Raw genomic sequence first — 21,177 nt, forward strand, 5'->3', positions numbered from 1 at the left:
AGTGAAGATACCCATTCACTGGGTGAGTGGATACACACAGCCCTCTGGTGCTTTGGTTCATTTAAGTTGGTTGGTCAGCATCTCTGCAACTTGGAACTTCTTTCTGGTATGTCAGTGACAGATTAATTGGATACTCACTCTAAATAGGGTGCCAAACCTCACAGATAGGTTTTAATAAAATAAATAGTTTATATTCAGATGGCCTTTCCCATTTTTCACAATCCTTTTCCCTCTTTCTTTTCTGCTATTGCTGTTTGTGTGTAGAGGAACATAAGGAAAGATTTTCACTCTTGCACCTTATGATTCCACTCCCTCCCCCCACTCCTTAGGTTGCAAAGGACATCCTCTTTTAAGAATGTCCTCTTTCAGGGGTGGTCACGTGGCTCATCCATTAGAGCTGAGGATGCAAGGGGCTCAGCCTTTATGGATGAATCCTGGATATGATGGAACAAGGCTTAAGTATGCTCATATCCTTTACTGAAGGAAGCCCTTTTGGAATTTCATGGAAAGCAACAATCAGAAACATGCATACAGAGTTATGCATAGAGTTGCTCATCCAAGGGTTTTGCTCTTTTAAAATAATAATTAAAAATCGTGTTGTTAAAAACATTAACTTTGTTAAATAAAGTATGATTTATCCATATGATAGGATTCTATTAAACAACTGAAAATCTGATTTCTGTAGAATATTTTATGAAATGGAAAAATGCCTGTGAAATATTGTGAAGTGAAAGAAGCAGGTCCCAAAGTGTATACACGGCATGATGATCCTTGACTCCGCACATACTCACACACGCTACAAACTGGAAGGAAGCAGGTATTAACTGTGGTTACCTCAGAATTCTTAACGTAGTAGAATTATGAATGCAATTTGCTTTCTTTTCTATATACTTTTTTCTGCATTTTCCAAATTTGTCCACAGTGAATAAATATCACTTTTATAATTGGGGGGGGGGAAGGTTATTAAGGATTAATTCCTTTTTTGTAGATACATAATATACTTTATTCTCTGAATTTTGGTGTCAGAGACAGTGAAAGCATATAGACATGAAATACTTTTGAGGCACTGTAAACGTGTCATGTATAAGGCATACTGAAGAAAATGCAATCAAATGACATTCTTAAAAATAACAAAAATAGTCATTACCCCCTTAAGTAAGGAAAGGGTATTTTTTGTTCATCATATTTCCCAGTTAAAGAATTTTGTGAAATGAACAAAATGTGCACTTTAATTTCTACCTTTGAAACTCTTCCCAACAAAGGTCAGAACAATTTCCTTTCTCCATCGTCATACTGTGGCAGCTATGTGATTTATAACTCTGATTACATTTTTGTCTCCTACAATATGCCGAAGTGAATGAGGTCAGAGATTCTGCTTTCACTCAGTTTCCTTGTTTTTGTGGCTTGAAGTCAAATTATTCATATTACTTTAATGCAGTTTTGTTTAGCTTAATTATATACTGAAAGTCTGGCACACATAATTAATCAATGTATTGCTAGTGACTGCTGAACAGCCCATATCTGTTGGAAATTTTATTATAAAATACCGGATGTGAGGGGAAGGAAGACAGGAACAGATGAGAGAGAAAAAACATGCCATCTTTTCCTCCGATGAGTGTTATCACAGTGGTCATGTGTGTTGAGAGAGTCAGTTTAGCTTTACAGATTTGTCCTCATTTCTGGAAAATCCAAAGTATATCTTCTATTGTTTTTTTGTTTGTTTGTTTGTTTTTTGGGTTTTTGTTTTTGTTTTGTTTTTTTTTTTGCCTGCCAGGTTGACACACCAACAAGAGCTGCCTCACGTATTTTTTCATTTCACCTTATACAGATAAAAACATGCACTATTCTGCAGGTCAGACAGGGAATACTGGGCACAACTCGTGTGATTATATAATCCAAGGTTTTACCAGAGTCTTACCTTCCCCCCAGTAGTCAGTCATTACTCTTACACTCTTGCGCTTATTTCATATGAGCAAGTTGGAGAGAGAAATGGCACTCCAAACCTTTTTCCAACAAAGATCTTTTACTTTTAGTTTCCTTAGATTTTGTGAACATTTAAGGAATTCTATTGTAAGAATGTGTAAAACCTGAGTTAAAGTTTTACAAATTTGCCTCAACGTACATTGCCACGTGGAGCTGATATACAGACATTAGCAAATCTAATATCCCTCTGAACACTTTTTTAATGATAGAGTTCAATTTGTCCATTATTCGACTGTCTTTACAGCACCTGCTGTGGACCAGCCATTGGGCTGGGCTCTGTTTCATTTGCTACAAGATGAGAATCACCGTTCCTACCTACAAGGAGCTTACAGCAGGCGAGTGGTGGAAAAGCCACATAAACTCAGCGTTGCATGTAGTATGATAAGTGTTCTCAGTGAGCTGGACGGGGGGGTCCCCCAGCCCCCCAGGGGTCCAGGAAGGCTTTGCTGAGAAGGTGACACTTGGCAGCATCTCAAAGGATACAAGACAGCCAGGAAATAAAGTGCTGTCCTTTCAACTGATGGTCCCTCGGGGATCCCTACATCGTTATTAAATCCATTCCAGAAATAGTAATACAGAGGAACAGAGAGGTTAAATGACTAGAACAGTGTCACACACCCAGAAAGGAAAAGGTTTGGCTGCAAACCAGGCATCCTGCAGACTCAACTGTTGCGCTTCCCACCAAGGCAAAACAAAGAACCTCTCTCATTTTGCTAGGGTGTGCAATGCCCACACAAAGGCACTTCGTAGAAAGTGCATTATTTGTAAATAGAGATCTTTATTACCTCCCAGAGATATCAAGGAAACTTAAAAAACTGCTTCCTGCAAGCACTTTCCTCAGCCAAAACTAACGCAGCACACGTTAAGTACCTGGCTCAAGATGATGATAATGGGGAAACTGGGGATCCCAACACACATGCTCTTTTCATTCCCCTGAAACACCGGCGGTTCTATCATGGGCTCCCTGGCAACTGACCTGCTTATTGCTCCATTTTGCATAACCTCAACTGTGCACCTACAACAAAGTCCCTTTTCTCTTCTATTTAATTGTTATGGTCACTGCCACTGTTGAGTGAAAAATAAAATATCTCTGTGCTGACATGTCACTTTATTTTGTTCTGTTTATTAAAAAAGAGAGGGAGAGAGAGAGGAGAGGGAGAAAGCATAGAACTGAAACCAGCAGAAAATCATCCTGTTTGATGAAAGGCAACAAAATTATAAAAGTAATCAAATTCCATAGAATCCAACTAAATATGAAGAAACTGGGATCATAATATGTTTCTAATAGAACTGTTGGCTTTAAGAAATGGCTGTGGCCAGAATGAATCACTACCCTATTAAGTCCCAGACATTTCAGCAACTTCAAGAAATGGAGACAGGAGCCATAAGTAAGGTGCCTGGATTTAGTCACCATGGTGGTGGTGATTCCTTGTCATTATTGAGCTGGTTTTTGAAGGTTAAGACCCCATCAAAAATGGAGAGCACGCAGCAGAATGGGTGGTTCCTATGCTGTCAGCAGCACACAGTGGACATCTGAGGTCCATTTCTGGGCTTTCCATAGGTCAGAAATCATCTAATGCTTGACCTCATCTTGTCCTACCCTTTAGACATTTCCAGAGATCAAGAATAACATCTATATTGAGGCAGCTGGCTTCCATTCTCTCCTCAGGACAAATTTTCCTCATAACTGTTGTTTTTGATGTTTATGTCAACTCCTAAAAAATGTTCCGCAAGTGTAATTGGTCAAACTGCAGTTGAAACATAATAAATTAGAAATGAATATGAACAAGATCTCTCATTTTTCCTATTAGTTTGTGTTTACAGGGTGGGGAGCCCAAAGGAAAGAAGTATTTACCAGGCTAGTATTCCCTGTATCTTGGAGAACCACAACTCTCCCATCTGGCACTATTAAACATGAATACATTGACATGTAAACCAGTGAAGAGACACTTTCCTCTATCTTTGTGAATCATTTATCGTTCTTGCTGTACACTGAGACAATGTTTACCTCTACTGGGCCAAAGAATTCCACTGGGAAAGGAGATGATCCCATGTCTTTAGCCGAAGATAAGTTTTTATCCATAGGCCTACTGGGCGTCATTTAATATGTTGATGTTTCATATGCTTCTCCTTTCTCTAAGAGTTGAAATGGAATGAAAGATTAGAAAAAACTGGAATACCATTTACTAGGTCTATCCAGCGCAGAATAAACCCTATGTGGAAAAAAAAAAAAAAAAAAAAGAAAGAAAAGAAAGAGAGAGAGAACAGGAGCAGAAAGTTCTTTGGGGCTATGATGTGAATGGAGGAGGGATGTGCACATGCATGCACACGCGTGTACATGCTCACTCCCTTTATGCACGTGTTAATCTCTACCCCTTGTCCCAGGGAAAGATAAAACATGATCCTCACTCACTTACAGTTAATCTCAAAGGTTAATTTTGTTGCCTATATGGTGTAAACAAAGAAGATATTTCTTTCCCGGCACAGGGCCTTCTGCCATAAGTGAAACAGAGACGAAAGTCAGTGCGTCCTAAGGATTAAGGAGAGGTCGGAAGATCCGAAGAACCCGGTGCTGACAGACCTGCTTATTAAAAAGCGTACTCTGGTGGCGGGGCTGCTGCTGATGGCCTGACACGGCCGGACTTCAGAAGCCCAGCGCACAATCAGTGGACTGTGTTAGTCTGGGGACAGCGGGCGCAGGGAGGCCTTTTCTAATTTGTCAAAGTTGTATCTAATTCCACAGAACAAAGTTCGCAAAGAGAGATGAGCAGAATCCACAAATTATTGCTCATTCACCAAGCCCTAGATGGAGCGATAGAAGCAGCATACAGCTACGGTTTTGAAAAGTAATTCGACCCCTGCCAGTCGGCTTTGGGTAATTCCGCTTTGTGGGCATAACAGTTTCCCTTGTTTTTTGTTTAATAGGATTATTTCTCAGAATATTAAAAAGATAGCATCAACATCTTTCAGTGGCCCCATAAACTATTTCTGGAAATATAAAAAGAATGGTTCAGGTGGTTTCGTTACTCCTGATAGGACTTTTGTTCTCTCATAAGCTAAAAAGAAAAGAATGTGGTTTGGGAAGGGGTGTGCCTGGAGCAAACAAAACAAAATGTTAAGTTTTCCAGAAAGACAAGATCATTCAAACTTCACATTGCCCATTGAAACTCCTACTGGCCTATTTGGAAAATGAGGCTGATCTTCAAATGAGACCTTAGAAGTTCTAACTCTGAAAATTTTGGATATGTTAAAGAGAAATGCATAGACATGTTCATTTCCATGTGTCAGGCAAGACTATGAAAAGGAAACACACTCTCCAGAAGAAAACATTCTGAGCAATCTTCAAATGGAATCTTCAAGAAAATACTGCCTTATTGATGGCAAGCAGTGGCATATCCAAGTGGAAACAGGCACAGACTATTGAGAGTTCCGTTGATCTGTCAGCCCACTCTGCTAACCAGGGAGGTGGACAGGTCCACCCACCCCATCAGTGACTTCGCCATATCAATACCTGAGGAGTTCTTACAACTCAGTGCTTTATAATGATAACAAAAGGAAAGGTTCTGGAAAAAGTAAACTCACATGAAGAAATGTACCACATACCACCACCAAACAGTTCATTCACACATAAAATACAATTCACATGTGGGTAAAACCAGTTCTAATCAAGTCTAGCTACCCATATCTCCTCATCAGATGTTTGATGAACTCTGCCTAGAGGCTGTCCTAGGTATCCAGGAAATCCCACCTTCTGGTGTGGGTGACTCTTCCTGCATGGAGTCTAACTTACACGGGTCGCTTTCTGTTTTACCCAATAGCAAAGACTCTCAGTTCAGACATGAAAAATTCATCAAGACTCATGATCTGCCTTATGCAGAATCCACAGCTGTGGCTCTACAGCTGTAGATATCAACCTCCTCATTGCTCAGACCCATGAAAGTACAGCAGTTTGGGGCAAATGTGACTCTAACACAGGTAGGCCTGGCTAACTGCTACTGCACAAATTTCTTTGCCAAAAACCTCCCCCAACTAAGAGGAGATTGATTTTAAGTATCTCTAGTTGTAGGCAAGAAAAAGAAAAACCTCGATGGAGTATATATGAAAGACAATTATTTTTTAAGTTTTATTTATTTTTTTAATTTACATCCCAGTTAGTTAGCATATAGTACAACAATGATTTCAGGAGTATATTCCTTAATGTCCCTTACCCATTTGGCCCATCTCCTTCCCACAACCCTTCCAGTAACCCTCTGTTTGTTTTCCATATTTAAGAGTCTCTTATGTTTTGTTCCCCTCCCTGTTTTTATATTATTTTTGCTTCCCTTCCCTTATGTTCATCTGTTTTGTATCTTCAAGTCCTCGTATGAGTGAAGTCATATGATATTTTGAAAGATAATTATTGCTAACTTAGAACTCTTTGCTGCTCCCTGTCCTCTACTGAACAAACCTTTGGACACAGGGCCAGAGGTTAAAAGAGAACTTTCCTTGTTGTACTCATGAGGTTAGGCCTTAGGGAGGCAGCCTGGACTAGTAAGCAGAACCCAGGATTTTGAATTAAGATCCGCTACTTCCTGTGAGATCTGGGGTGTGTCTGTTACCATAACTGAGCCTTAGTTTTCTCATCTAAAATGAAAGTAAGGCTTCCTACTTGCAGGGCTGACAGGACAAATAAGTCATGGTATATGAGGGTGCTTTTTAAAATATACTAGAAATGTTAACTGCTGTTTTTGTTTGGTAATTTGTCCTTTTTTTTATGATTATTAACTGCTTTGGCTTTTAGCAAGTTATGTCCCCACCTGGTCAGTTAGTCCACAAAACAATCTTTATCTCTAGTCCTTTGTAAGACCCCTTCCCCACTGAAATTAAATGCCTGTGAGGGTAGGACTTTCATAGCCCGTTCTATTAAAGCATAAAATAAGTGTTTATATAAAAGTCAACTTTGCCATTTTGATTGGACTTTGGGTCAAATAAAAAGCACTGCAAACCAGGTGTGTAGAATTGGGCAGAGGGTGTGTTTATAAGAAAAACCACCCACGTGATATTATTTTATGGTATTTACTTACATTTCTCTCCTCCAGCTTACAAAAGAGTTTTGAGAAAACTTAAAATATCAGGCACCAAAATCATAAAACTGAAAAAGAAAACACTAAAATGAGTAATAAGACAAAAGAAAAAGCAAATTCATGCTAACCTACCTTTCTGCAACAGAACATAAAAACTTAGCACCAAGGCATTGACAGTCAAAGCAAAACGAGCAGGACTGTGAGTGGCTTTCCTTTTCCAATGTACGAAAGATGTCAGCGGGAGAAAGCCATTCCCTAACTCTAAATTCTGGAAGAGATTTTTCACAGAAGTCTTCACATGACTGACTTTGAACAACACAGTAGTCTCCATAAAAGGTTTTCTAAAAAATGACCACTTGTTACCAGTTACCTGCCCTACTGAGAGGGACTCTCAGTTTGGAAACTCAATTTAAAAAAAGAAGTTTGCCTTTTGCAGTAAAAAACTTGGTAACTCTATCTTACTATAATTATAATAGACTCATTATATCTTACTGTAATTTATATTTTCAATAACGATGAATTTACACAATACAAGTTTATAAAGAATTTATTTTGTTTGTTGTAATTAGCTAAGACATATTGAATTCTCATTATGAGCCAGGCAAGTGCTAAGCCCTTTATCTGTATTGGCTCATTTAATCCTCCACAGAACCCTATGATACAGGGACTATTATTTCACTTATTTAAACATGAGAAAATTGAGACTTAAGGAGGTAAAGAATCCTGCCCAAGGTTATACCACTTGCAAGTCATTGTGGAGTCTGAACTTGAAGCCAGCACAAGGTTATCTGCCAGACACCTTGCCACTTTGCAAACCCTCCTCATACACTTTCAGACAGACTTGATAAGGACTTCAACCAACCATCAAATGAACGCCAAAGTGTATTGGATTTGTTGAGAAAAGGAAGTTGCCAGCCAACACAGAGTCTATATTGTACACTGAGAATTTATTAGAAGTAAATTTATGGAAAAAGAAAGGAGTATCATTCCTGGTCTTCCGGTGGCCAAGACTGGACAACCAATCAGAGCACCTTAGGAGAGTGTGAACACTTCACTTGAAAGTTGGGTCAAAAGCCCACTGGACTTCTACTTTGCTTCCCTAGAAAGTCAAGTAGACCCTCTCATGTTATAAGGCTCTCTTCCAGAGCCAGAGCCCTGTGTTAAGATGTTTGATCTTTACTTCATGGTCCTTGCCCACGTGTGCTCATGTCAACAAGCTGGCAAGCATCATTCTGCCTCACTAGACAGCAGTGTGCTGGGTATGTTCTTAACCTCCAGCAAACATGAGATCATTTTAATTGATTCTCAGTCTCAATTTCCTTAACCAAAAAATGAGAAATCGTCATGAATGACAATAGATCGTGGTTCTTGAAAATTCTAAAATTATGATTCTCTGATTCAGTCCTTTCCCCCAGGAAATTTAACAAGGTTTTACGTATTTCTTTTCCCCAAATCAAAACAAAATATAATTTTATACATGAACACCCTAAGGTCAAATATTTCTCTTCTCTTGCCTTCTGTTATTAAGACTTATTTTGACAAAAGGATTAAGTGCAAAGACTCTGGGTACCACCCACTTAGAGTTGTGTGTCTTGGCAAGTTATTTAATCTTAATGCCTCAGTTTATTCATCTGTAAAATAAATATAATAATAAAATCTACTGTGTAAGGTTATTATGATCTTTCAAGTGAGCTAGTAGCATAATGTGGCTAGAGTCGTGCTGACAAACTATAAATGCTCAGTAAATGATAGCCCTTAGCCACCTTCTCAGACTCAACCCCGCTTCCATTCTTCTCAAGACATTATGCATATTATATACATTTTCCCGTCTCCCATCCTTTAGAGCTGTAGCTTATCCAAACCTGACATACAGATCATTCCCTTCCACATCCACAGCCCACCAAGCCATCTCTCTTCAGCCATTCCAACAGTAACTGGAAGAAAATATATTTGTGAGACTTTCCCAAATATTAGGGATTGGATAGATAACTCCTCTGAGTTTTAAATTCACCACTTCTATTCCATCCCCTTACTTACTTGCAAATACATTGACCCTTCATACGTGTTGTATGGCACTCATTTCAGAAGGTACCTATTTGCATATAGGGTTTGAGGCCAGTGCAAGAGTAGATTGTCTTCCTTTTTGGCAGACTTCAGTTTTTATTTGCATTTATGAGAACATCAGACAACTCAATACATCAAACTGTGACTAAAACTATAGTATGTGCTTATCTTGAATCAGAGAAAAAAGTCATAAATTTTATCTGAACAAGGAGCAAAACGTGTTGTGTCTATTATTCCATCATTCAGAGTATGGTCTTTGAAATGCAGAAGTCATCTTTGACTTTTCTATCTTACTCCCTGGATCTAATCATGTTATGTCCCATTAAACTCTTCCTTCCTAAATTTCTCTTTGAGATGCACACAGAGTATGGCATATGCTTCTCTCCTAGTCTCTCTCACAGTCTATTATCCATTAAAGTTATTTACGCATATGCCTGTCTTCCACACTAAGTCCTTAGATTGGGAGGCCATGGAGCCTGATTTGTCTTTGTATCTCTAGCAGCATCCAGCATGCAAGGTCTGCAGTACCCTGTACTTCCCTTCTACACACACATGCAGACACACACACACACACACACACACACACACACACAGACACAAACACAGTGATGTTCACTCTTCTATGTTTCTTTATTCCTATACCTTTTGCTCCAAATGCCCTCACCTCTTATCCCCTCTACATGATAAAACTCTTCTCACCTTTCAATCCCAACAACACCTATTCCCCACTCGTAACTCTCTGCAGGGCTCCACAGTCTATATGATAGTATGGTGAGTATCTCATGTACTAGAGTTCTTCCATACTCTCTGTCTTCCCTTCCTGATTGCAAAGTCCTTGAGGGACAAACCATATCTCCTACATCTTTCTATCCCTATGGCACCTGTCATAGATCTTCACTCAGTGGATGCTCAAAAATATTTGTGAAGTTGAACTAACTTGAATGCTTAGGACCAGCTTTAAGAGTAAAAACTCTCTTTAAGCAATTACCCTGAAGTTCTCAGATAACTTGCCAGAAGAGTACTAAGTGCAATTTGCCTATTCATTCGTATATGTCACCCTAAGGTTCTGACACATGAAACTGAGTTGAAGACAAAGCATGAGCATCAATCGACAGCAAATCTGTTCCAAGAAATCCAATTCCATGTGGGTTGCATGGCCCAGTGGCAAAGTGAGAGAAGAAGGAAAAAGACCAAGGCTAACACTCATATAAATTCAAAAGCAGCAGCTTAAGAAATACCACAAAATGAGCCACAAGTTAGTTTCCAGTAAATAATCATCAACCCTGCTAGGAGGAGGCCAAGATTGTACTCCATGGCAGGGCATCAAAGGGACTCAGATGTCCCGAAGGATACGTGTTGTGTGTCTTCATTGATGACATAGGCCTTCCTGGAGCAATGGCCTCTCTAGCCCACAGGTAACTTCAACTCTCACTTCTGAAAGGTCTTCAGGAAGAAGGGCATGACTCATTACCCAGAAATAGAAGCTGTTCCCCTTGTCTCCAAAGCATGATATTAACCTTCCATTTTAGTGTGCACTACAATTTAAAAAATCTCCCTCAAAGGCATTTAACAGCTGGACGATGATTTTGTTAATTCTTTACTCAAATGAAATGAAAAGGTTGTGTGAAGTCTTCGGATGGAATTTCCATCCCTTCCCTTTTTGTTTTATTAGATTAAAATGGTTTCAGTGTTTTTAGACAGGGTTCCTCTTAAGAAGATGCAAATTTATACCATCTTTCTGCATTCTTAGGATCACATGCTCTGCTTAAAATCCACACTCCACTTCAGTTACACACAAGTAATTCTTCCTGACCTAGATGGAATGGAATACTTATAGCAAATTGAGAATACAGATCAGCCTGAAAGCCAAGGAAAGAAAGCTAATGGTCTGCATGTCATTCCCACATACAAGATTCTTGGGGACTTTTTTTTTTAATTGTGCCTCTTTTTAAAAGGAAAAATAAGCTGTTCTTTCATTTCTTATTACAGTCTAGGAAAGATCAGCACCTAAAGGGAGAGATTGCAATATTGAGAGACACATGTGGAAATCGCTTCCATGCTGGCAATTTCCTGAACTGCTTTCAAAAGCCCTTTTTTGGCTTAAAGAGTCCATAGAGCCCTTTTAAGATTTTATACAAAGAAACTGATCAGTTTCATAATGTTGTGATGAAATTAGAGCCCATAGTGCTTAGCTGGAATGACTTTACACACAGTAGCCATCCTTCTCTGAGGGATGGGATGTAATTGTCTGGAGGAAAATCACCCCTCCAGAGGATTTAAAACAAGGCAGAAAGGGCACAGAGTAAGGACAGAGGCTTGCACCTCATTTGCAGTAATTTGAAGGTTTAAAGAACATATTCTGACTCCCTGATTGTGAGTCCTGTTTGATCCCTATACTCAGGGAAGTAATTTCAGTGAAGGAACGTCTGGTTTTCTCTCCTCTTATTTAATGGGAGCTAAATGCATTTGTATTCCCTGTATCCTGGAAGTTGTGTGGCCGAGGAGTCAATGCATGATGAATCCTGGATTTCCATGTAATTCTACATTTGACAAAACTGCTCATACTTTTCCCAATCCCAGAACTTTTCTAGACCTGATGGCAAATACATCCCACATCTGTTCTCTGGTTATAGAAAATCAAGTACAAATAGAAATAGTTGGACTTTTCTCCATTCAGAGGCTGGGTCTCCTTACCTACAATTGCCCTCTGGTATGGAGAAGAAACACATTTTTGTTTTGGTGACTGTTACCAGTTCCCTTCACTTAGAGTGACCAGCATTAAGCATTTTTGCTCATCTGTGAGGAACTTCCTTCTGAGTGCATGAAAAAAGATAGGAATCTCTGGGGCACCTGGGTGGCTCAGTTGGTTAAGCGCCCGACTTTGGCTCAGGTCGTGATCTCATGGTGGGTGAGTTTCGACCCTGCATCAAGCTCTCTGCTATCAGCACAGAGCCCACTTCAGATCTTCTGTCTCTCTCTCTCTCTCTCTCTCTCTCTCTCTGCCCCTCCCCTGCTCGTGGTCTCTCTCTTTCCTGCTCGTGGTCTCTCTCTTTCCCTCTCTTTCAAAAATAAATAAACATTTTAAAAAATATAGGAATTTCTGTCAAAAGGGTGACATGTGCATTAGCCATTGAGACTTGCAAGTCTCATGAAGTAAGTCATGGCCGCATATGACCTTCATAGGCCTTGGGGACACTTTTGCCTTCCTCCATAAACAAAAACTATTAAAGGTTGTATTTTACAACTGCATTGTTATAAAATGCATTTATTAATATTATGTATTTTAAAACTTCCTTCACTCTAAAAGTTTACCTTTTTCCTTCTGGCATAGAAAGAAACTAAGATATTTTGATGGGTCTTTAAAAGTATCGTGCACCCTAGGCTCTGTATGTACTGTGTCTACTGGGTAAGTCAGACCTGATAGCAAATACTTGTTACCACTTGGATGGTTCTGATTCTCAAATCCTATCCCTGGGTTTGGCTGAGGGGCCTTGACTTTTCTTGGTGGAAGATAACAGGATTTGGACTTCCTAACCTCTATTAATCTCATTGACTCTTCCCCTAACCCGGTGGAATGGGCATTATTATACCTATTATCCACAAACGCAGAGATTTTTAAGTGATGTCCCAAATTGCCTCATCTGGTAATTGACAGCATTTCTTGGGAAAGGGAAGGGAACGAAGGAGGACAAAGAATTATCTATTACCCACTATTAGATGTTTCACGCACAATCCACCATTTGACATCTGCAAGCCCTGTGGAGAGACACCTGAATCACCCACCCAAGCCAGTCAGCTGATGGAGAGTGTGGACAGGAAGGAGGGCAAAGGTGTCCCTAGGAAAAGTCAGAAACACCTAAAGTCAGAAAAAATCCAAAGGGTAGGAGCAAAATGCTCAGGCCTTCAAGACTGTCAAAAAATGCAGTGAAACAGGAGCCTGAGGGAAACGAGAAAGGTGATGACCTGTTGCTGCAAACAGGGCAGCATGTCCAAGGCCCATGTCCACCCTACTTGTCATAAAGGTACAAAGGGGAAGTTAGATATCACTCCTATTTTCCAGCTGAAGAAACTGAGGCACAAAGTGCTTAGGTAGTCTCAGGTCACACAGCCAAGAAGGAGCAAAACTTCATTTGACCCCTAAGGCCATGTTCACTCACAGAAAAGACATCTTTATAGAGGCCAGTCTCCATTCTGAAATTGCCAATGGCAGCCTAAGAAGATATTCCATTCTTTGGCATTTTCATCCTGAGCAAGCCGTTGCCTAAAAACTTGCCAGCTTGGCTTCTACCCATTTGAAGGATTATGTACATCCCCAATATAATGCTTGTGTATCAAACTCCTACAGAAAGCATGCCACAGCATAGGTCTTGCCAACATTCTATGCTCAATGCATACACAGAAGCTATGGAGAAAGGTACATTTTCCCCTTTACATCTTTTCAAAGAAAAACTTGGGAGAAAATGGAGTCCTAAAGAGGCAGAGAAACCTGACCATTCAGTCTGTAGTAAAGAGAGAAAAGGAGCCTAGGGCATTTTAAGTCATCTATGTATTATGTGTTTGACATTTCCCAATCAATGGAGGCCCTTGGGGTCCCCATTTCTGTCGAAGGAACTAGCTCTAATACCAGCTGCAGGGAAACTATCTGAATGAGAGTCCATTTCAGCTGCCTCCCTCCAGCCACCTTTTCTGAGTCCTAGTGGCTTGCTGCCTGCTCACAGCACAAAAAAAGGGGTGGGGGATGGACTGCAGGAGTGGTGATTAGGACAGGCTGGCCAGAGAGGACAGCCATGCAGAGCCATCGCACAAAAACGAACCATATAAGGTCTCTTCCATTCCTGCCAACAACCGAGTTCAGTAATGAAATCCAGTTTGCTGGGTTTGTTTCCTAAAAATCTTTATTACTTTTATAGAACTTAAAAAATGCATTTCACCAAAATCTACATCCACCCTACACCTATTCATTTATGCAGTTTTCCTAAGGGTCGCATACATGCCTGCAGTGACTTTCATGAGAGTTTCATAACCATCCAGGAATGTATCACCTGATTAATTCAATCATCTAACATGCAAACCCAAGCAGCAAGAGGCCTTTTATCAAATGTCTACACACTAACTCAGCTAACATGCTAAATGATCTAGCTTAATCACTTGAGAGCTAGGTCACATTTGTAAATGCACAAATATATTTTTCACAAATCAAACAATTTCCTGGAGCCTGGTTAGAACTTTCCTTAAGAGCCAAAAGAAGACACAAAGCAGAGTTCCCAGCTGCTTTCAGGAGGAGAAGTGGGTTCCAGTCTGTGTGAAAGGGCTCCTTTTCTGGCTGTGATTGCTCATTGAATGGGGTTTCGGTAGGAAGCGAAGAGGAGAACCTGCACTGCCACTACGATGCTAATGATGAGAGTTTTGGTGCATCCTCCCCGAAGACCCCCCACAAGACTTTACCAAGTTTGTCCTGGCTTAGTCCCCTGTCGCCATGAAGGACAGAACCTAAGTGGTCCCATAAACCAGACTTTACAGCTCCCCTAAAACCTGATGTTCATTTACTTAAGCATTTATGATACATCTGCTAGCATATGTACATCTCGGCTCTGGCATTTGATCACAAATACAGGCTGGGAACACTTAACAGCACTAACATCCACATAAAATAGTGTGGAGTCCACCGCCACTAAGAAGATCTGTATACAGTCTTCTCAAGGCAGTTCGCCCACATATGCTCCGCACTCCTGACACTGTGTTTACTAGATGTTCAACTTGGGACCCAAATTCTAAAGGCCATCCAATGCCACATTCACATTTGAGAAGAAAAGTTTGTGTGTGGGTGTAAGCGTGTGTGTGTATCTGCACTCATGAATTTTTGGGGAATGAGGGGGAATGGAAGTCATAGTTGACAACATATGAAACCTTTAGATGTGTCACAGCTGCTCCAACTGGCATTCATCCCCTGAGCAAGGAATTCTAGAACATCACATTTGTAAGGAGTCCGTTTTCACAGTGCACTTCAGCATCTCAGAATGCTCTCTTGGAGAGCAAAGTCAATCCTAGGTCACCATTTCAATGTAGTTTCCTTTGTACTAAATCCTACTTTCAAGAAAATTCTTGCCATGGTTCACTGGTGTTTAACCTATCATATAATATCCAGGTTTACTGTGTTAGAAGAAGCAGAACAGTATTAAGCTTTTCCCACAAGCCTGTGATTGCATTTGACCTAGTAACCTGTATTAGATTAACATTTATTCTACAACCGCACAGCAAGCCTTGCACCTTGGTGAGCTGCAGTTTATAGAGGACACTAACCATTTTTACAAGTGGAGCAGGAAAAGGGAATTGAATCTGAGGGAGTAATTCCAAGCAAGTATGTTGCTGCAGCAGTTAAATTGTTTATACGAGGAGTAGGGGAATTACTTCTGACTGACCTCTCTTTTTATCTGCTTAAAAGACAAAGTGCAGGTCTCCATCGCTGGGGCAAACTCTGGGGAATGCAGCCTTAAAATGTATGGGAGCCATAAGGCTCCGCCAATCCACCAATAAGGAGCAGCTTCAAAGGCAAAGCAGAGCAGGAATGTAAACAAAGTAGAGTCACTGGAATGAGGACATTTTAACAGTAGCCAGGGTTCAAATGTCCTCCCATAACCCCCGCGGCAGACCCTCCAGGTCAGGTGGGACAGAAGTGAAACACAAGTTCAGAATGAGAACAGGCTTTTCCATCACGGATATTTTGATGGAATGGCCTCTTGATTTTCCTTGGCCACAGCTCAGTGTGCGGCGGATTCATTAAGGAACAAGTCAGGCTTTGAGGGAGGCTGAGAATGGCAATAAGGGATCGGTGGAGGCATCTGTTTGGGACTAAAAAAATAAAAAATAATTTTTTTTAAAGGCTGAATCCATGAGGAAGCAATTACCAGGAAATCAAAATCAGAACTGTCTGAGCATCCACCCAACATAACAATGGGAGGAGGTCACCCTACATTATACAGTATCATGTAATGAAATCCAATTTATTCTTTCAGTGAATGCCAGATTCACCAACAGGTCCGTGTTGATGGCTGGGAAGTGTCCCTCCTAATGGAGTCTGAGGGGAAGCTGTATCTAAATGATAGACCCCTCCAAGAAAGTCCAATTGTTCCTTGAAATGAAGCAAGCAACACAGCAATAGAAAAGAGCAAGAGCAATGTCCTTACATTTGAAAATCACACAAAAAGAGTGCTAATGTACTTCTCTTCACATCCATGCAGCCATATTCCCTCCCACAGAACAAGATGTGATATGATTATTTCACAATTTCAGCATTTCTTTGTCTCCTTCACTTGGTCACTATGTCTCTTAATTTGTGATGGAATCCTCCAGAAGTTTCTGGGTACTCATTAGAATCGCCTTTAAAAAGTAGCTTATTAAAAATACAATTGCCCAGCCTCCTGTCCAGACACTGAATCAGATAACTGGCATGAGGCACCATCTTCTCTAGGATTAACCACTTCCCTCAGTGATTCTGATGAACCCTCTCAACCAAGGTCCAATGTTCTAGAACACACAGAATGTGAAAAAGTTTCCAAATGAGGGTCTGTTAAAGAGATATCAACCAGAGCTTGGTCACAGCTATTTAGACTCAGCAGCACAGCAAAAGCTGACCCTGTTCTATTTGGGAATCAGCTCAATTAAAGGTTGATGGAAGATTCGCTCCTACACCACAATCAATAGGTGCAATTCTGCAGCTGTCAATGTCACGTGGTAACTTGGCTCTGGGGCTGCCAACCCTCCATGATTTTCCTTCCCATTGTCTGTGGAGGGAGGTGGAAGCTGAAGATTTAGTGTGTAAATCTAGTGTGTAAATTTAGTGTGTCACTCCTTGGGCACCCTCGCCTCCTAAATTTGGGATCTGGTGGGCCTTTGTAAGCTATTTCATTCAGAACAACAAGAAGGTATTTCTTGACTTCTCTTAAAAAAAGCATGAATAACTTCTATAGCCAGACAACCCAGGGAGGCTGTGTGTTGTTTTGTTTTGTTTTGTTTTTTGAGGAGCAAGAGTAAGGATAGGTAGTGGGGTTGACGGAAGGAGAGAAGAGAGAAACAAACAAGGTGCACCTGGGAATTTTAAAAATCAGCAATGAGTGAGTTGTCAGGTGGGGATAAGAATGGAATCTGCCCTCGGGATGCCACCTACCAACAGGCCTGAACACAGAGAGAAAACTGTCCAGCTGAAGCAATGCCTGTCAATAAGATGATCACTAGGATGAAAAATCAGTGTGTGCAAATGCCCTACTTTTAAGCCCCTCTACTCAAGTAGGCAAACAGGGAAGATTCCAGACAGCCCAAGGAGACAGCTAAATGTGAAGGATGTAATGTGATCCCCATTCCTTCCCTCACCTGCTGCTACAGATCCTTAGCCTCATTCTCCCGCCTCGGGTGTTCAGAGCAAGAAAAGGAGAGAAAAGAAGGTGCTTCTTAAGAGACAGATAATCCTGCAGCCAGCAGGCTAAGGGGCTCTTTCACCCACATGCATCTTAATCCCAGGCATTAATTCTATAGGTAACCTTACTCCTGTTAGCTTACCCTTGGGGGGAAAAATGTGAGGGTGGCGGTAAAAAAACATGAACATTGATGGTAGCTTTTAAACACAAATCTCTACAGTTACGTCATTTCAAAGTCATGGTAACAATGAAGTACACATATGTGCCACAAACAGGTAATGTAGGTAAATGTTCATGCACACCTGTATTTGCACATACAATCTTTTACCCAGCTATATCCATCCATACATAATTATGAGGTAGGTTAAGTGATAATGGTGGTATGACAATGAAGTGCAGAATATCTCAGATTCAAACTGGAAAACACTTTACAGATTACTTTCCTCAACCCCTTCATTTTACAGAAGAGGAAATTGAGCCCAAAGAAGCAGGAAGAAATTTGCCCAAGGCTGCACACCACCCCCTAGCAATGGAGTCTGGGCTGGACCCCTCTCCTTTCTCTCTGTCTGGTGTTCTTTCCATGTACCACACTGACTCCACAAGGAAAAGGGATGGAAAACATGGACTCTAATGTCATACTGTCAGTATCAGGGTGAGTCATAAAGCATCCAGAGGAGCCTCTCTATATGGTGTGCAGAATTTCAAGTTGTCTGCTGTGTATAATGTGTCCATTTAGCCAGAGTCTCTAGTATTAATTACCTCTGTGAGATACAATATGGCATCATGCAGCTTTGGAATCTGTACCCTTCATTAACCGTTTCCCCATTAACCTTGACTGGAATCACATTCCCACTCTAACCGGTAAGATGTGTTCTATTTGTAAGCACTCCCATTTTCTCTTTGAAACCATTCTCATATTCTTATTTCATTGTAAATGGTCCTACTTGCAATAAAGTGCCATTGAACGTATTTACTATTTGCTGCTTAATTTTGTCCTCTTGGAAGGAGACCGATGTCAGTTCCAACAGTAGTTAATATACCTTTGAGCACACACTGTGACCTTTCTCCTGCTCATGCCTGACTTCATTCTCAGATCTCATTAAACAGCAGAAATTATCTTCAGAAAGAGCAAAACCAGAAATGTGCAGGTTTTGTGCTCAGCTATAGAGAAGAATTTGATTTAAATGGCCCCACAATGGCACGCATGTAGAAAATAAAAGAGGATGAAACTTCCAGCTAAAATGGACTATTCTCTCAACAAGCTAGACAGTATTACACACACTTACCTGGAAATAAAGAGGATTTGAATTATTTTGTGTACCTGAGTGCCCTAACACGTGTGTTGCAATATGGGAAGCCCCCTCTCAATATACAAGCTTGTTACTAGGTGTTCTGAGGTAGGAATGAGCCTCTGGGAATAATCAACCCACTAAAAAAATCCTGAGGGAGTCAGGCAGAGGAAAGGCAAATTTTTTTTTTTTTGATGAGTAGAGGAAGAAGGTTATAGGTTAGAAAAGAATAAGGAATTGAGTCAGATCTCAAGAAAATCAGATCCAGGTAAGACATTGCAGAGTCCCTGAATCTGTGGTTCCCCAAACACCAGCAGTGGGAAAAGGTAACTCTAAGAGCAAACAATGAAAACCTAAGATAGAGGTGAGTTGGGAGAGGGAGTAGGCCAAAGAAAAGTTTACCTACAGCCAACCTTGCCCTTGGACATAGACCCCGTGCTAAGAGCAGAGGATAGGGCCAGAATTTTGTCCCCAGAGTAATTAAGTCTCAAGCTCTTCCAAGCCTCAGACTGAATTCTCTCCACCATGAACCCTGCTACCCCTTTGGTGACTTCAACGTAGATGATTCTTCCAAGCCTCAGCCCTCTCAATTCCTTGACCTCTGGCTGCTAAGGATCATTTCCTCCTATCCACCCATGCTTATACCTAGACTACTGATTCTCAGCACTGGCCATACATCTGAATTATCTGAGATAGTTTTTTTAAATTACAATTCCCAGGTCCCACACCAGACCAATTACAGTCAGAATCTCTAGAGCTGAAGCCAGTCACCAGTATTTTTTTACAAGCTCCCCTGGAAATTCTGATTAAAGACTGGGGCTGAGAACCAATGACCTGAATATTGTTATTAGCAACAACTGCATCAGTCACAAATTCTCTATTTTAAGCTCTCTATTCTCTGAGGATAGTCCCCAATTTCTCACTCATTCTAGTACCCCAAAACCCAAATTCCTTGACTCCAGAGGGATTTCCCAACAACAGATTCTTCCACTTTTTGGATCTATCTGCCCTGCTCATGCCCTCATTTCTCTTTACTTAGCTTAGAGACCTCTTTTCATTATCTCTCCCTTGCACATACCCACAAATACCATGTTCCTTTCTCCTCTGCTAGGCTTGCCTGACCACACACACCCAAAACCAGGTTTGCATCAGTCAGGAATTCACCAAGAAAGCAGTCAGGAATTCACCAGGAACAAAGAGAAGGCAAATGAAGAGAATTTCATACCGTGACTATTTTCAAAAGCATAGGCAAGTGAAGGGAAAACAATAAGTAATAAGGAAGCACCCAAGGCCAACAGCAGGCAGAAACAGTTACCAGCTCTAGACTTGAAGAAATGAGGAGAAGGGGTGGTTTCTGGGACCTAAAAAGAGCTACAGCTACGAGAGGGTTGCTAGATAGGAGCTGGGACCTTCACAGAGGGAATTCGCCATGCCTGCCAGGGGCCAATAGGGAGCGAGTGGGAGTACCTCACTGCCTCCTGCCTTCCAATCTGTTTCCTGTGCCTGCCATCGGCCAAAATCCAGAGACCAAGGAATCCATGGAGTCATTCATAAATGGCAGCCTCCTAGATGAATATTTGCCCGCCTCTCAGAAAAACAAATACTAATAGTGGCAGTATCAATTAATACCATTAGACCAGGGGCTACCAGGCTTCTCCTTCTGGACACTATACCTCTCGGCCTTGGCCATTTACTTCTATGATGAAAATGTGTTTGCAGAAGTCCAACTAGTAGCATGGTGATTCATACTTCGTTAAACACCCAGCAGAATCAGCCAGTTGTACCCCCCAATATTCATGCTTCTATTACTTTTTGAAATAGAGCCAACTATTTGTATCTGGGCACATGACATAGAAGAAAGACTGCATTTTCAGTCTTTCTTCCCTGAAGCTATACATGCCCATGTAACCAAACTCCAGACAAGACCATGTGAATGGAAGTGACGCATTCACTACCAGGCTGTGGTCCTAAATGATCAACACCCCTTCCCTCTTTCCTCTATCCACTTACCTGGATCATGGATGTAGGGGAGCCATTTAGGATCATTCATATAAGGGCAACACCCTAAAGATGGAGGGAAAAAAATAGAAAGTGTTAGGTCTTTGGACAATCTTGTGAAACAGAGCTCCACACCAGCCCTGACCCTCCTGCTTCCAGACTATTACATGAGAGAAAAATAAAGTCTGTCTTATTTAAGCCACTTTTGTTTAGAATCTCTATTTTATGTAGGTGAACATTTATCCTAACTAATCCAATAACCAAGATCAAATCAGAAGAGCAGCCACCTCAACCTAACTAGTCCTCCAGACAAAAAAAACTCAGTCCTAAAATCAGTCATCTCGGTGGGTGAATATAGTCCCAAGGCAA

The 21,177-nt window shown here is 40.9% G+C and overlaps 1 protein-coding gene across 3 annotated transcripts in view; it reads right to left on the reverse strand.

The window, feature by feature from the left end:
- The window catches only part of LOC106976242 (E3 ubiquitin-protein ligase RNF113A), a 503,753-nt gene that overhangs the window by 233,964 nt on the left and 248,612 nt on the right, over nt 1-21,177 (reverse strand). For all 3 annotated transcript variants that reach the window (XM_053200696.1, XM_053200695.1, XM_053200694.1), the window contains exons 3-4: nt 20,821-20,874; nt 7,047-7,114 (exon numbers count right to left, since the gene is read on the reverse strand). The gene's annotated coding sequence lies outside the window, so the exon portion shown is untranslated. The remainder of the gene's footprint in view (nt 1-7,046; nt 7,115-20,820; nt 20,875-21,177) is intronic.

Source organism: Acinonyx jubatus, chromosome A3 (assembly GCF_027475565.1).
Source record: "Acinonyx jubatus isolate Ajub_Pintada_27869175 chromosome A3, VMU_Ajub_asm_v1.0, whole genome shotgun sequence".
Lineage (NCBI taxonomy): Eukaryota > Metazoa > Chordata > Mammalia > Carnivora > Felidae > Acinonyx > Acinonyx jubatus.